Below are 17,345 nucleotides of genomic sequence, written 5' to 3'. Positions count from 1 at the left end.
TTGGCCTCCTGTGGCTCTTTTTATCTTTCCTCTGCATCAGAATAGCTTGATGTTGAGCCTCTAGTATTACATCTTTTAAGAACTGCTAGCCCCCTTCGGCTCCTTTTCTTCCTAATTGATCTTTCCATGAGACCTTGCCTATTATTTCTCTGAGTCAGTTGAAATCCACCTTCCTGAAGTCCAGTGTCCTTGTTTATAGTGTTTCACTTAAGAAATAACACATGACAGATGATGTGGAGGTTGAGATTGGTAATATTGCATGTGGTTTGCCCCCTGCCTTCAGCCCGCGGTGATCATGTAAAATGTGTTACTGAGACTAAGATAACTTTTTTCCCCACTTCAGATGGTAGATTTATCAATGCTGAAATCCTTTTCTAAATATTGCTACGATATACAATTGATGGGATTTTTTTTTAAAAAGAAATGTTAAGGGAATATAGCTATTTTAAATCATCTTCCGTTACCAGCTATGTTACCAGGGGTGCTGTGAGGTGCTCAGAAACTACAGTAATGGGGTCATACAAGTACCTGTGATAGTTAGATACATAGCCTGCCCCACTTCCTGACCTAGAGTGATGAGTGATGCCATTTCAGCAATGGGCAAAGTGATGTCTTTAGGCTATTATTTTGTATAATCGCTAGTAAAGTCTCTAAAACATTTGGGCTCAACTTAAATGAAAGGTGCTTTACAAATGTGTTAAGCAAACACATGGGGATTGCAATCTGTTGCTGTTTAACTGCACAAGAACCTCAGTAAACTAATGCTGTCATTCAAGTGATTGGATCACCCCACTGATGCCCACAACTCCTCTAGCGTGACGCCTCCCATTAGCAATGCCAGATTAAGCAAGGGAGGTAAAAATCATAAAATGGCCTTGATAATCTGACAAAACTGGCACCTGTGGAAAAAGCTGTATTTTTTACAGGAGGAAGACTGACTGTGATTTCCTGTCAGTTCCCAACTTTACAATGACAAGTGCCAAGGAGACGGAAGCAGATTGCAGCCTTATGGTCCATGCTCAGAACAGAGCAGTCTACATGGGAAGGGGAAGAGACTTTGGTATCAAACAGGAAGGCTCAAGACAAGAGTGGCACAGCAGCACCCCATCAAGGCAGGTCTTTTTAAACTGGCATTCACAGCCTGGGATTTGAGGGTCATGCATCTGCAGTTGGGTCACTGTACCCCAATTGGTTATGGGAATGGCAGCGAGGGCTGGGAGAACCAGGTCAGAGGAAATAAGAACCAACTCAAGCACTCACTTAAACTTGAACCACTTTTTTTTTGTTGCTGTTGTTGAGGATTCAAGAAAAGTTCAAGTTCAGGGCAGGTACTGGAATCAGAAGTGCTGAAATAACAGAAGAAACAATGAACTGAGATATCCCCAGTCTGATCGGGATCACTAAGTCCCTGAGCTCTCATAAGCCTAGTTAAACTGCAGATCCCAGAAGTGCAGATATGATTCAATAGCAGTATAAGGACAAGGATTATGATTAGACGATGCAAGGTCAATGGTTAATGCAAAGATCACAGCTAGCAAAGGATACTCCTGCACGATGCCTGCACATGCACCACAATGGTATTGACTCTGTACAGCATTATGGGATACAGTATAAGAAAGATCTAGAGCCAAATTCTCTGCTGCTGTAGCTTCCCATGGTTCCATTGACATCAATGGAGCTGCACCACTTTAGACCACCAGAGCATTTGGTCCATGATAATGAACTTGATACTATCATGTTTAAAATAAACCAAAAATTAATGGAAAACCACATACACTAGCTATTAAAACATGTCTGCTTTGTAATTTGCTGTAGATTGTTACATTTGATAAAAACCAGCTGACTTAGGAATCAGCTGACACAGAACAGAATGTAGCAAAGCATATGTAATGGAGCACCTATGAAAAATGGAAATTGGGAATTAATTAAGAATATAATGAACAAGAGATTGAAAACCAACTTTCACAAAGATCTCTGTATTGGCTCCAGCCCTTCCGTACTGACTGTGTGTCAGCTTGAAAAGGGACTATCAGGAAGTTAATATTTTGCTGTAAGAAATGTGAAAATCTTTGCTATTTGTACTATTATTACCACTATTTTTTTGGCGGTGCTGGGTAAAAAAAAATAGGGAGAAAGAAGTACATTTGCTTCTTCCCAGAGAATATGATTTCAAATTTCAATTAAAATGAAATGAGCAGCACGATTATCGCTATAAAGCAGGCTCCGGGTAGCAGCAATAGGCCTCTTTCACTGCCATGGCAACCGGCCTTCATTGTCACGGCTACCTTGGTGCTACATGTAATTGTCGATGTGTGAGCTTGACTGATAATACACAATCAATACCCCATAAGCAGCAAACATCATTTTTTCCAGTCTGGAAAAAAAAGCGAGAGGGGCAAAGAAAGAGGGAGAGAGAACAAGGGACAAGGGAAAGAGAGAGAGAGAAAGGGAGGGAGCCGGAAATAGAGAATGTGTGGGAAAGTGGAGGGAGAGAGACTTAACTTTGAAATACCTTTATTTAACAACTAGCTGTGCAGTTCTATCCATTAAACATCCTAAAATGCTTTAATTGGTTGGAAAAATCCCTCCTGTAAATACGAGCAGTTAATCACCCCCCCCCACACACACGTTCACTTAGCATTTTCACTATATCACTGGCATCATCATCAACGCAACAGGTGACCCAAGCCATTGCTAAAGGATAACTGTCATCTCACACACACAATAAACATTGATTCCAGTGACAGTGATTGCAAGAAACACCCAGCACCTCCTATCCCCTGGAGCCTGCTGAATTTTCTTCGCATGATTGTAGAACCGCTAGTTAAATTATGCCTGATCAATTACAAAACAAGCCAAAGGAGAAACGAGCTGGGCTGGGAAACTGGAGTTTACTCCTCAAACACACACTGAGCTGCAAAAGAACAATTCCCAAAGCATGAAAAAAGCAATCAGGCATTGAACAATCAAGAAAAAAGTGAAGCACTACACCAGAATGTGGGGAGGAGAAAGGAAAGACCTAGTTACCTTGTCTTCTCCCTTCCCCTCTCTCCATTCTGCTCTAAACCCACCTGTTACACTGGGGTTCTTTCAGATAAACTCCCTGTCTTTAGTGCTAGGTTTGTACAGTACCCAGCATAATGGGGCAACAACTGGAGCCCTTGGATGTTGGTGTACTATAAATAATAAAGAGGGAGAGGGAACGAAAGGGGGAAATAGGTGAGAGAAAAAAAGTGGAGGAAGATGGAAGGAGAAAGAAACTGAGAGAAGGGGGCAAAGAAGATAGAGAAAGAATTGGAAAGGAAAAGCAGGTGGCTTATTTTTGTATTTGCAGGCCCAAATATGCAGCTACACTGACTCCAATGAGAGTTCCTTATGTACAGTAACATGGTAGCCAGGCCCACAGTGTGGGACCAAGGCAAGGGGAATGGTGTTAGATGACCTCCTTGAGTTGCAACCCCAATGGCTAAAGACATCCCAATAGAATAGGAAGAGCAGGGCTGTGTGGCACAAACCATTAGTCTCCAGCAGAGTTCAGTAAGCAGCCCAGTGCAGTTGTCATATAAAGCCTGATCAAGACTCCCACTGTTCAGGCCAGTATGAACTCAGTGTCCCAATGCTGGGGATGCTTCACCATCCACGAACAGCACCATCAAACCTGGGATTTTCCTGAGCAAAGTGAAGCGGTCAGCACTGCTGCTGACGCCAGCTGAAAGAGGTAGGCAGAGAATACAAGTGCAGAAGATGAATGGATAATGGGAATGCAGGCCTGAATCCCAGGAGAGAAAATAACCATAAAAATTGGATAAATCACAGGTATAAAAGAAATTTTCAGCTGACTTGGGATGCGAATGTTCACAGAACCACTCAGCTCCATGTCCTACAGTGCTGCACACGCAGAATTATTTCTGCTCTGCCTGTGCAAGCATCTCATGTCTGGAACAGTGTCGTCTCAAAGAGGTGCATGTTGTTGGAAATGCAGTGTGTGGAACATTGAACTAAAAAAATATCAGCTATGCAGTCAGGTGAATAGGGATCAAATAACAAATAAGTATAAATTTGTCTCTGGGTCAGTTGAGACAAAGCTCCCATGCTCAGTTACGTTCACTTAGACACTAAACAACATACGTGCCCGATGCCAACAGTTTCCACTACAGGTATATTGTCAATAAGAATTCTAAATACAAAGCAGTCATCTATTAACATTAAAAACCAGTGCATCCCACAGCTAGCCAAGCCCCAAAAGACTCTACATTGGTATCAATATAAGTTACATTCCCACATGCAGAAAGCCAAAGTTAAGTATGTGAAAGCTGCCTGGAACACCATTAGCTTTTCCTTTAACTGCTGTTCTTGGAAGTGACAACAGTAAGGGAGTTGGCCCTGACCACACCGCCTTTAAGGAAGGCCATGCCCACTTTCCCTGCAGAAAGCCTGAAATGAGAGCAAGCTCCGTGAACCACAATATGCCCCACCTTCCCCCCCGCAATACTCCAGGATCACACGGTAGCATCTTTTCTGGCGTAAGTCACTCTTCAGAGAAGAATAGACATAACTTGCACCTTTATTTGTCAAATTCTCTCCATGCAATAGATAGGATAATTGAACCCCAGTTGTCTAACATTTATGGTATAAACCTCTGATAACAATGACTTGATTGACAGCTCCAGTTGTGGAATGTAAGCGAAAATTCTTTTTGGATAGAAACGTTTAAACTGTTAATAAGTAAAGGTAGAAACGAAACAACAAAGAACAATCCTTCAACAACTGTAACACCAGGAAACGTCCTCTCAAGGTTTCAGCAAGGTCACGTCTCATGGCACCACAACCTGAAGTGACCATAAAGTTCTGTTTTTATCAGCATTGTTCTAGTTTTTCATATGATGTCCCAGCGTCTCAAGAACTTCTTTTTGGACACCTTAAATGCTCTGGTTTTTCATTTTCTCAGTCAAAACTTTTTTTTATAGCTACAACAGATTTGCTCAAGACATATTTCGGTACCCAGGAGAATTTGCTCTATATTTAAAAGGAACAAAGAGTTCAGTGGAATGAGTGTTCGGTTTGATGAGCAGTGTCTGGAGTGAAGAGAAAAACTGAATGAGGGCTTATCTACAAGGGCATGTTTCAAAGAGGACTAGATCAAAAATGCATTAACAAATGTCCATCAGTAGGGTTCACATGGATAGTTACAGTTTGGCAGGCTAGTGCCGGGTAGATTAACATCCCAGCTTGTCACAAACTAAATGTTAGTGTAGAAAAACTCTAGGTGTACATGCTAGCAAACTGCTCTTTGGTCCCAAAGCAATGTTAACAACACTTGTGCAGTGTTTCATGATAAATTCACTCAGAACATTAAGGACCTGATTTTGTAATGAGCACCGTGCCCAGCCTCACTGAAGTTGCTCAGGCTTTATGTGAGCCCAGGACCATTGCAGGATCAATGAGCGACTATAAAATATCCCCCACCCTGAGAAATACATACACATTACTGTGGAGTCAGAAGCTGGCAGCAGCAGCTATTCTGAATGAGTAGTTCACAACTCTAAAAAAAATTGCCAAAAAGTGTCCCATTCTTGGATTTTGAAAATACTGTGAATCAAAATGAATCATAGTGGGGATGGCTGAACGCAGGTGAAATCAATAATAACCAGAGGTGCTCATGTGCCATGGTGATGGGTGTGGTATGAAAACCTAAACAGACAGACAGAAATGATACAATATGAGATGACAGAATCTGAAAGGTTCAACAGTTCAGATAGAATGATCCAAACTGTTTGTGAATGATCCAAACTCCTTAGGTCCAACACAAGTCACCATCTACGGCTGCTTATCTGTCACTCTTGTTTCAACCAAGACAAAGAACAAGGCACCAGAAAAGCCTGGACAATAAAAAGATCAGTCCACAGCACACAAAGGCAGTTCTCTGCCACTAGTGTACCCAGCTAGTAACCACAAAGCTCTAATAAATCTCAGAGTGTATTTGAGTGTACTAGTAAAGAGCTGCTTCCCTGAAGTGATCTTACTCTCAGTCCATCACTGCTGGCATGTACAGTTTCCATCTGACAGAGACCCAGGATTAGTGGGCAGATGAGCCTGGTACACATGGGTGTACAATCCACTAATGTGCCCCACCTCCCTCATCCTTCCAGCTTATGAGTTCAGTGACTCAGATGCGACGGAAGCAGTGATTTTAAGTCAATGTTACAGCTCAAGCTGCTTTCAGACCGGGATAACAAGTGGTTGCAGGGGCTGTTTGATTAAATCTGCATGATGTCTTAAAGGAGAGGTTTGCAAAACGCAGCCCACACTGATAAATATATACAAGCCTCTGAAGGGTGTTTCAGGGACCCCAAGGAGTGCAATTAGGGGCAAGAGGATAGAACTGAACAAAGGAAAATGGAGGATGAATATGGAGAAGCATTTCTGTTTGGTGAGGAGCCTCTCAGACTTTGGAACAGTCTCCTCAACATGGTGGTAGAAGTTTCATTGCTTTAGTCATTTAAAATTAGACTGAACATATTACCGGTGATTATGACATAAGGAACAATGCTGCACTGTCCTCAGAGGTATGGACTAGATGGCTCAGGTGTATGTCAGCTAACTTCTAAGATTGTCTCACTTCATCCTGAAGAGCTTTCTAGTCTGTCTATATATATTTGCTAATCCCAGTGTTCTGGCAAAATTTCAAATTGATAAGCAAAAAACTAATGATCTTAAGTTTCCCCCAGCAGCTTCCATAGGAGATAGTATTGTAGTATTCTCTCATAAGTAAAGTGTAGTGTTGCACTGGCATGGTCCATTCCAAAGGTGATGGCTAACATACACAGAAGGGGGCAGGGGTGGAATGGGAAATGTGATGGCCATTTCAAAGTGCTCAGCAAACTACATGAATATCTATCACAGCAAGTGGAGGAAGATATCACATCCAATCAAAAATGTGCAGGAGCAAGTTTTGGTAGGCAGAAAATAGGTCTCCAAATTAGTACTAGACCAAGACTGTGGATTTAACACATCTGCTATTGTGAAAAATGACATGAGACCTTTATGGCCACAAGGGGTCAGGACCAAGGTTTATGTCTCATGCCACACTTGTGGAGCACTACACTGGGGCACTGGAGTCCATACTGGCTCAGAGGAAAAGAGTGCCATCTACTGAGTCACCATTACCACCTCTTGTAACACGCTGGCTTTTTCTTGGAGGTCTGCCATCCAAGGACTGACTCAGGAGCTATGTGAAATCTGACAAGATCACAACACAGGGCAGTCTGGCCACAGGTGATCTAGCAATTTTTCCTTCAGAAGATTCTGCCATCCCTCCTCCCAGGGCATAGTTATGTCCTGGGAATCTTCCAGACACAAAATCCCACAAGTTTCATAAACTTGAATGCCAATGGCAAACAACTCTGGATTCCTCCCCACATACCCCTTTTTTGTTTTTCTTGAAAACTTGACAATTTAAGATTTTAGTGGTTTGATTTCTTTTCCTTCACAGAAATGCACCCACTCCTAAAAACACACAAGATCACTTACTTTTCAAATGCAAATGTTCAAGAGAAACACATAACAGCAGGAGAATTATTCCCCTTTCCCCAATGAAACAATTTGCGTGTATATTACGCTCAAAAGTAATCCCTCAGAAACTGTAGATTAGGGTCTCAGAAAGCGAGACGGAAGAACTAGGATCTGCTAAGAAGATATTATTTTCTGATGTTCATTACAATTATTAATTTTAGGGGGTGGAGGAACATTAATATTTGAAAGAACTATCAAAGCATCTTTAAGTGCAAAGCAAAAATTAATAAATAACTATATTAGTTAAATCCATTCCCACATCTCGAGAGGTTATTTATTTTCTCTGAAGGCTGATAAAAGTTCCCGATGACATGCTTTCTAATTTTAAAATTGCTCTCATTTCACACTTCTGAGAAACCTGATGTCGGGGAGTGAGTGGGCGGGTCTGTTTTAAGTGTGATTCACACATTAGATTCTCTTAGCAGTTCCTGCATATTGAGGACTGCTAACCACAGCCTATGTGGGGTCCAGCAAGGAAAGGGTCACTGGGAAGAAATTAAATTTAAAAAAAAGAATAAAGTTTCTGAACCATCTTTTGGTATGTGCCTCTACAAGATCCTGTCTACACTACAAAATCTACCACAATAGGGGATCTGGTTACAACAGCATCATGCCAAGTATGGTTAAAATCACAGGTCCATCTTGCAGTGTGGATGGATTTGAACCAGGCTTTAGCACGATTCAGGACCATACCTACAGCATTATTCAAGACCACACCTCAAGCCCAGTTTAGTACCATCTACCCTGGAAGATGGAGCCATACTTTAACTGTGCCTGGGGCTACAGCACTGCAACTGGGTCCCCAGGCAAGATTGATTTTGTAGTGTACCTGGGGCTTAATTCTCCTCTCAGTATTTTCCTGAGATGGACTTACGGGGTGCTAAGAAAACAGTCATCTCCTCTGTACACATTTTAACATACTGTATATGCCCACTGTGTGCCTGGGCTGATGGCTATTCCCCTTTCGAACTCCCCGTAAGAGAAGAACAGCTCTTCTTGAAATCTTAGCTGCATCATGGTGATAGGGACTTTAGAATTACCTGAGGAGTCCAGATAGGATAGACACAGCCAGATTCTGATATGAGCTGCACAGGTGTAAATCCAGAGGCAACCCTTTGGATTTATACCAGAATCTGGACTATTTCCCCTCTATCAGATGCCTGAGGTGGACTACAGCTTTCTCTCTCCTAAGCCAACCAACAAGGGGTTACTGGACAGCAGCATGATGCACTAGGTGCCCCTTATGGGTGCAGAGCCCAGGGAGCTTGGAACTCAGATCACTGCCCTGGATGGCAGCCAGAGATGGGTGCAAGCTGACTGGTTTTGTGTCTTCGCCCTCAGCAAGGCTTCTTCTTGGAATGTCAGTCTGTGAGAGGGTGGGGTGGGCACCAGCAGGTGGCAGACTTGTCTTTTCCTTGTAGAGAAAAGACAAAACCCATCATTATGTTTATAAGAGGGATTCTTGGTTAAGGTGGCCTGACACAGAGAGCTGTTGGGCTTCTCTCTGGCTCTCTAGGTCCCAGACTGACTAACCCAGCCTGTAATGGAATTTCATCACCCAGTCTCTCTTAAATCCTGTCGCAGTCATGGAAGGTTCTGCAGACTGCACTAGCAATGCATGTAACTTGGCTTTGCGAAGTTTCCAAGCACAGTTGTGGAGAAGGAGGTGGCAGGCTGGGTGGTGGGGAGGGAATGATGTATGATACAGACACATGCACACACAACATTGTAATTAAGTGTAATTTCAGAAGCATTTACCTGCATTTCAGTGTCTGACAACTTTTCACTTGCGACTCCTGCAAACGCCTCAGCATTACACAGACAGATCTTGTTTTTTGTTGCTTAGGATGGGAGGAGCGGAAAAGCGAGTTGCTTGCCGAATTAATTGCTGTCTCTGATCACAGCAACATGAAGAGAAATCCAGGCACTTTAACCCTTGCTTGGAAGGTTGTAAGCAATTGCACTAGAAAGATTCCTAATTGGGGGAAGGATATCCAATTATGTATGCCTGGCCTCTACATGCAAAGCCTCAGCCTGGGTCTACTGCAGGGGCGCTCTCCTCCTCCCCACTCAGAGTGTTTCACCATAGTGCCAGATGCTTGAAAATCTGAATTTTGCTGTTTGATGGAGTGAGCATGCACAGGTACTGGAACATTGGTTTAACCTGAAGCATCCTGCAGCTATCGAAGGAGGTAGTCTAAGCTATCGAAGGAGGTAGTCTAAATCTCTCCTTTCCTCTCCCCTCTGCCTAGGAGCTGCTGCCTGATTTACTGCTGCTTTACTTCCATCTAAGGAAGAGGATTGCTTGCGGGAAGGAGCATAAGGCTGGGAGCCAGGAAACCTGAGTTATTTTCCCAACTGTGGAACAGATTTGCTGTTGGGCAAATTACTTTATTTCTTTGTGCCAATGATTTCCCCCCCTGTAAAGCAGGGATAATAGTTATCCATATTTGTCAAGATCTAAGGATGAAAAGCAGTATCTAAAAGTTAAGTGTTGCTCTGGGGAAATCCAGTGCTAAGGAGTTGTTACGAAAACACATTTTAATGGAAACCCATAAAGATGGCCAAATGCCTTGTGTTCCGATGCTCTATTTTCTTTTTCTTTTTTGTCAAACTAGCAATGAAGATCCAATTCCTGAACCAAAGTGTCACTTCCCGGCATGTCAGGGAATGAGACACATCAGGTTATGACAGCCTGGATACGATCTTACATGCTATTATATAACATGACACAAAGTTTTCCAGCCCTTGTTCAGTGCTGATGTGAACCAAACGGTAAGTCAGCAATTTAAAAAAAAGAAAGGGTGGGGGGGGGGGGGAAAGGGATTTTTCTTCCAAAAACAGCAGGGTAATGTATTTCCCCCCCCACCCCGCACAACAGAGACTCTTTGGAAGAGGGTCCCCTGTTCTTTGCAAACAACTCTCACCTCAGACCTGACACACTCACTACACCAAACATGTCTTACAGAATTATCCATAAAGAGCTCCCTGTATCTACAGAAAGCGCGTAATTTGTCAAGGTTCATAATCACTGCTAGATGTATGTATAGGTAATACTTAAGGAATGATGTATTTATACTGAAAGTAAGCTTTATGGACTTGGAGTAATGCAAGGCTCAGTTGTTTAGCCTTGTGCAATGCTAAGACACTCAGTGGAAAACCATCAGAGGCGACCACAAATGATTGAAACCACTTCAAGGTAAAAAAAAGAATATTACAACAAGAAAGGGGTTCACCCTGTCTAGGAATAGAAACAAAAGACTGTTTCAGTATAACACAGAGGAGAGAGAGGTCCTCTGGATCCTTTTACTCAGGAGTCATCTTGAGGAGCAAGATATATTTATGAAATCTTAGATCCTGGTTCCCATGAAGCCAATCAGCTTTGCAACTAACTGAACTTGTAGGGAGAAGCAACTATTAATGAGTGTAGACCCTTGGTTTGTGTCTTATTATAGTGACTCGTACTGTAACCATTTGTTTCCACCACTCTCTCTTGTTTCTAGTTAAATCTTTATTCTGTCTTAAATAAACCTACTTGCGTTTTATTAGAAGTGTTCATGAGTGCTGTGTGGTTTACAGGAGCGGTGGTTAAGATAAGGGTAGTAAGCTGGAGTACACTGCTCCCCTGGAGGCAGAGAATCTGGGATTTTTGTGAGTAATTAATGTCAGAGGCTGGATATCACAGGGGAATGATTCAAGGGGACTTGGGTGCACCTATTGTTAACCTGCACAGCCCAGAGGAGAGTGCTTGAGTGGCTAACACACTGGTGCTGCTCGGGAGCTGACACCCAGCCAGGCACAGGCAAGACTCCCTCACACTGCAAACCCTCCTTTTGAGGCCGACTTTGGTAAATATTTCCAGTACTCACCACAACAAATGACTGAGAGCACAGGGGAGAGCAAGGCATACTGTGCCCAGCTGACATGATTGGGTCCTTCAACCCACTGACGCAACTTCACCCTGATCCACTGCCTCCTGCAATTTCAGCCTTTTTCCTCCACTGACAAAAGTCAGGAACAGGGCAAAAAACTTCAGAGGAAGCAAGCTGAGACCATCTCAGCCTTATTTCACCTCTGATATGAGTAGGGTTAGATCCAGGTCTCCAGAGGTGAAAGACAATTAACCCACTGCATTCACACTAATGATTATTAATTACTTCCATTTCTTTATTCAATTTATTTCATTACCTGTGTTCACTGCATGAAACCAATTGTTTTGGGAAGGGCTGGGGTGTGGGAAGGATGTGTGAGAATTAGAAGCCCAGGTACCAAATCACCTTCTCTATTGCAAGGAGAGAGGAGTCCTGCTTCATGTATGAGGTGTTTCCATCCTTAGCATCTCCATGCTCTGCAGTGTCTTTTGGGCCTGTTCCTCCTCCTTTCATTCCTTTTCAGAGGGGCAGGGGGCAGCATATATCCGTGCTAAGCTTCCTGACATTCAGAACGTGTGAATTGCGACAGTGAAGCAAAAGTGTCCTCTGGTGGCCAGTCTGCATAAAACTAGGAGGCCAGTCCTGTTACCCCACCCCGGAGTTTACAGGTGACAAAATCATTGACAGCAAGGAGCTAATCTCTCATCTGTAGCACAAACTGCAAAGGCATCCAAGTGACTCTACTGAACTTAGGAGAAACAGCAAGTAACTCGTGAGTTTCCATGTCCCCAGCTGTGAGTGACCTTGTCCCGTGTTGATGTTGTCCCAAATTGGGAGGTCTCTTGGAATTTAATTGCTGATGTTATTACTCCTACCCAAATTGGGAGGTCTCTTGGAATTTAATTGCTGATGTTATTACCCCTGCCTTGGTGAGTCCTTCTCCCCTACACTTTGTGACAAATAAACAGCCACCACATGGACACTTCATCCATTCATGCTATGTCCTCAGTGATAGATGGAATAACGCACAGTCACCTGAGCAGCGCATGGCAGAGGGGAGACTGTTCTCAATGGCAGACACGCAACGCTAAGTAAGTATGGAGAGTTAGTCAAAAAGATGACAAGGAAGGGAAGAAGACACAACTCAGGACAGACCAACTGAGAGATCACCTGTCACAGTCTCTACGTAAAAGAGTAAATGGACACAAATCAGATGTCAAGAATTCTAACATTCATAAACCAGTCGGAGAACACTTCAATCTCTCTGGTCACGCGATTACAGACATGAAAGTCGCGATTTTACAACAAAAAAACTTCAAATCCAGACTCCAGCGAGAAACTGCTGAATTGTAATTCATTTGCAAATTGGATACAATTAACCTAGGCTTGAATAGAGACTGGGAGTGGCTTAGTCATTATGCAAGGTAGCCTATTTCCCCTTGTTTTTTCCTACCCCCCCCCCCCCCCCCAGACGTTCTTGTTAAACCCTGGATTTGTGCTGGAAATGGCCCACCTTGATTATCATACACAATGTAAGGAGAGTGGTCACTTTCGATAAGCTATTACCAGCAGGAGAGTGAGTTTGTGGGGGGGGGGGGGGGGGGGAGTGAGAAAACCTGGATTTGTGCTGGAAATGGCCCACCTTGATTATCATACACATTGTAAGGAGAGTGGTCACTTTAGATAAGCTATTACCAGCAGGAGAGTGAGTTTGTGTGTGGGGCGGGGGGTGGGGGGGGAGCGGGGGTGAGAACACCTGGATTTGTGCTGGAAATGGCCCAACCTGATTATCATACACATTGTAAGGAGAGTGATCACTTTAGATAAGCTATTACCAGCAGGAGAGTGGGGTGGGAGGGAGGTATTTTTTCATGCTTTTTGTGTGTATATAATAAGATCTTCTACACTTTCCACAGCATGCATCCGATGAAGTGAGCTGTAACTCACAAAAGCTTATGCTCAAATAAATTGGTTAGTCTCTAAGGTGCCACAAGTACTCCTTTTCTTTTTCCAAAAAGGCCAGTATCAGTCAGTCACATCCCTTTCTCAGGCAGAACTTTCTATGTCAGGCAAAGACAAACAGTTCTCAAAGCACCAGGAATCTGTCAAGGACTGTGACTCCTGCACCTTGGGGTTACTAAGCTGGCCCCAAGTTTAACCCCAAGTCTCCCTCACACAGTCTCCTTGGGTGCTTTTATGGCCCTCCCTATAGCACCAGTGTCAGCCTGAGGCATTAATCCCTCGCTCGTTGGAAACAGAGCAGTGCATTGGCACCTTGTCATGGCCGCTGTCTCCAAGAGCTTGTCCCTACTCCAGTAGCCCCAGCCCTAAATCTGCATCCTACAAAGGGGCCCTTTGTGAACAGACATCCTCCATAAAACCTACGACAGGAACGAGCAGGGAGGGCAAAGGCAGCAGCTGCTGATGTGGCTGGGCATCTCTCATACCACAGCAAGTATTGCGCACTCTCTCTGCTCCCTGTTTGGGACCGAAATGACCGTTTGTAAATGATTTTTAGTTGTCACATTAAAGAGAGCCAGTGCAGCAGTCGGACAACTCATGGCTTCGGAGGCCTGACACAACCATTGGGCTTGGATCAGCCGTCAGGATAGCGGTGTGGGAAGATGCGGGTTACACAATCAGGCACAGGCAGACAAGCATGGAGAGGGAGAGGCTGGGGTTAGCAGACATTCCCACCCCTCTCCTGGGGACTGGCTAATGTAACTCATTGGTGTTGCACCCTATTACACCATGGATTCATTTGGCCCATTGTGAGCAGTCCCCAAGAGGCTGCTCTTACTTATGCTTCACTACCCATAATGCCGTGGGGGCAGCCAGAACAGCTGGAGCACAGAGGTACTCTGGCTAGGTCTCCTTTTCTATGACCACACCCCCCAGCACTGGGGAATGGAAAGGAGTGGTGTAGAGCCACCTAGAGATTCCCTGTATGAAAGGGGAATTCCCTGCTAGCAGGTTAAGCTGCCTACCTGGCTGTGTCACACTATCGGAGCAGCGCAAGGCAGCCAGATGTGGGGGCCAGTAACTGGCTCATTAGGCGTAAGGTTAACTCCACTAGAATGCTAATACTAGCTGAATTGTGCTCACCTCTTCAGATGGTTTTGCTAAGATTTCTAGGCAGGAGAACTGGAACCAGTGCACAGCATTCAACCATACACAGCTGCTTCCCCCATATCCACAGATGGTTAAAGTGGCTAAGGGAAATATTTTCCTCCAAAACTCAGTCAAACCTTTTTGGAGGCTTGTAAACAGTTTGATTTTTTTAGTTTTAGATTTTAAATTTCTGTGGCTGTCCCTGCACTTTCTGACTTAAGCAGGAAGAGACGACAGAGTTGATTTGGATGAAATAAGAATTGCCCCTAGAATTTACCCAAACTTTTTTGAGGCTCAAAAACAATGTGTTTGGGTTTCTGTTCTTTCTATTGCAATTTTGCTGTGTGTTCCCTGCCTCCATCCAGGGGCTGGATTGAGCCACTTGATGGCAGATCTCTGAGAAAAAAAAACAAAAATAAAAACAAAAAACCCACCACAGCCCTCCTCCAAAAACCCCCTTCAAGCTATAGCTGCTAAGAAAATCTAACCCCAGAGCAGTGCTGTTTGACTCAGTTCACAGACAGGCGGATGGAAATGATCACTCTAAGAGAAGCTGTCCCAACTCATCTCTGTAGGATGTTAACCCTGAAGTCTACTGGTGACAAATGAAATGACAGCACTGTGAATTATTTCACTGCTGACCATTTTAGCAGAAACACCTAGCTGTTCTGGACTGTAGGCACAGCTTGGGTATAGGAGTGGGAAGACCTGTATATCTGACCAGAGAGACTTGTCTCCTGCTGAGATCCCTGGCCCAGTTGTGCAGACCCCAGAGACTGGGCTCATTCACAAATGCCCAAACGTTTGGATTCTATTCTATTCATGTTCTTATACCAGGCCTATCACCCTCACACGTGAGCACCCTCCTAAAGTGCGTTAAACAACATGGTTGGTATTTGTCATGTGTAATTCTTTCTTTCTCCCTCCCTTTCTTTTTGAACAGGTTCTCCAAATCTTTCAAAGTAGCAATCCTGCTACAGCAATCCTGCACAGCTAGTAGTCTACTATTGGCTTCTTCCCATCCACTCGATACCTCCCAGAATCACTTCCCTTTTGGTACTATCGTTTTACAAAGGTGTGTGTGAGCGGCATTTTGCTGAGCATCCCAGCACTACCACCACAGGAATGGCTTTGATTCCACCATGCTCAGCCTTGTAAATGCCCACTCTGAGACCAAAGTAAATAAATGAAATAAAAAGGAGGTAAAGGCCCTCCCAAACCAACCCTCCAAATCATGAATTATAAAAGTTTGAGGGGGATGGGACAAACAACAGGAAACAAGAGGTACCCAGTGTCAGTGAAGCTCTTGGATTCACATTTAGCTAAACATATTCTGTGGTATTAGATATTGGTATGAGGGGTGGGGTGGGGGATTTATGCTGCAAGGGGGGGGGGGGCCGGAAGGAGTGGCATCCCTCCCATTTGCAGTTTTCCTCAGTTCATTAAATGAAAGAAATTGATTTGGCAAAGCTAATTTTGTAATTCAAAAGCTTATCAGGGCTTTCTGTAATGAGCTGAGCAAACAGATAGTAATTCAGTGACAATATTGACACGGTGCACACCAAGGGACGTTTGTTTAGAAAATTAAATAATAAAGGAGAGAAGAGGAGGACCTATTCTGGTTCTTAGTTCATCCCATATCCCCAGTCCTCTGGTGACCAGTGATATAGCCTGAGCTCGGTCAGCCGCTAGAGGAAGAAAAGATTTTTGTAGGTGACCTACACCTTGCCCCCATGTAAGGAAGGTGACTTGCATGTGGCTGGGCTACACGCTGACTGAATTCATTGTGCTCTAGTTTCCCTTTGAGACTATGGCAGAATCCCTGTCCAGGACCGGAGAGAAGAGCTATGTAGAAAGACATACAAGACTAGAAATTTCACTTATATAGCTCATCTTTCATCCTCCAGATCCCAGAATGCTTCCCATAGTGTGTGACAGGCCTAGAGAGTGGGGGAACAGAGACAAGAGAGGATGCGGATGGGGGAGACGGAGACACCATTCCTTCTTTGAGAAAGTTTTTCCACATGACCAGAACAACATTCACATCAACCTTCCTCTCCTCCTCCTCCTCAGAAAAACCCAAACCAAACAAAAACCCTATCCCAAGCAGAGCTTACACCCTGAAAAGGGACACAAGCCAGAAGTGGTCCACTAGGACTTCTCTGCAGTTAATCTATTCTGTGGAAGATGCTCAGATACTACAGTACAAGCAGTACTTGTCAGCAGTACAAGCCATGAGAAAGAGAGAAAGAAGCCTCGCAAGAGGGACATCGAGAGAATAAGAGCAGAATAAGGGAGAAGAAGCTTCCAGAGGGAGGTGGAAAGAGAGATGGGGTGGTGGGAGTGATGGTGGGGAATTCAGAGAGGTTAACAGAAGGGAGGGAGAGAGAGAGATGGAGACCTCAGAGGGCTGAGAGAAGGGGGACTCCGAATTTCACAGGGATACAGTAACCATGTTCCACTCTAAAAGTTGTTGCATTTCAGTGATTAGAATGTGCATCCAGACACATACCTGTGTGTAATATAGAATGCAACTCCCCCCACCACACACAGCCCCCCCCCCCCCACACACACATATATTCATGAAAACTTAAGGGTTCACTGCTAAAAGAAAAAAAAAAAAGACTGGAAGCTTAGTTCATACTCTCTCTCACACACACGATAAAGGGGTGCAAACTGCACCCATCTGCACCAAGAGAGGCCCTCTGAGATTCAGCCACAACAGGGGAGGTGGTGTCTGAATCTCTTCCCTCCCCCAGGTCTCCTGCCAAAGGATAGCAACTTTCATTT

General features: G+C 44.0%; 1 protein-coding gene across 29 annotated transcripts in view; it reads right to left on the bottom strand.

Moving 5' to 3' along the window:
* The window catches only part of NRXN3 (neurexin 3), a 1,375,103-nt gene that overhangs the window by 541,422 nt on the left and 816,336 nt on the right, over window positions 1-17,345 (bottom strand). The gene's annotated exons all lie outside the window — the stretch shown is intronic.

Source organism: Chelonia mydas, chromosome 6, assembly GCF_015237465.2.
Source record: "Chelonia mydas isolate rCheMyd1 chromosome 6, rCheMyd1.pri.v2, whole genome shotgun sequence".
Taxonomy (NCBI): domain Eukaryota; kingdom Metazoa; phylum Chordata; order Testudines; family Cheloniidae; genus Chelonia; species Chelonia mydas.
The sequence above is the reverse complement of the archived record's forward strand: the minus strand, read 5'-3'. Positions and strand labels throughout refer to the sequence as shown.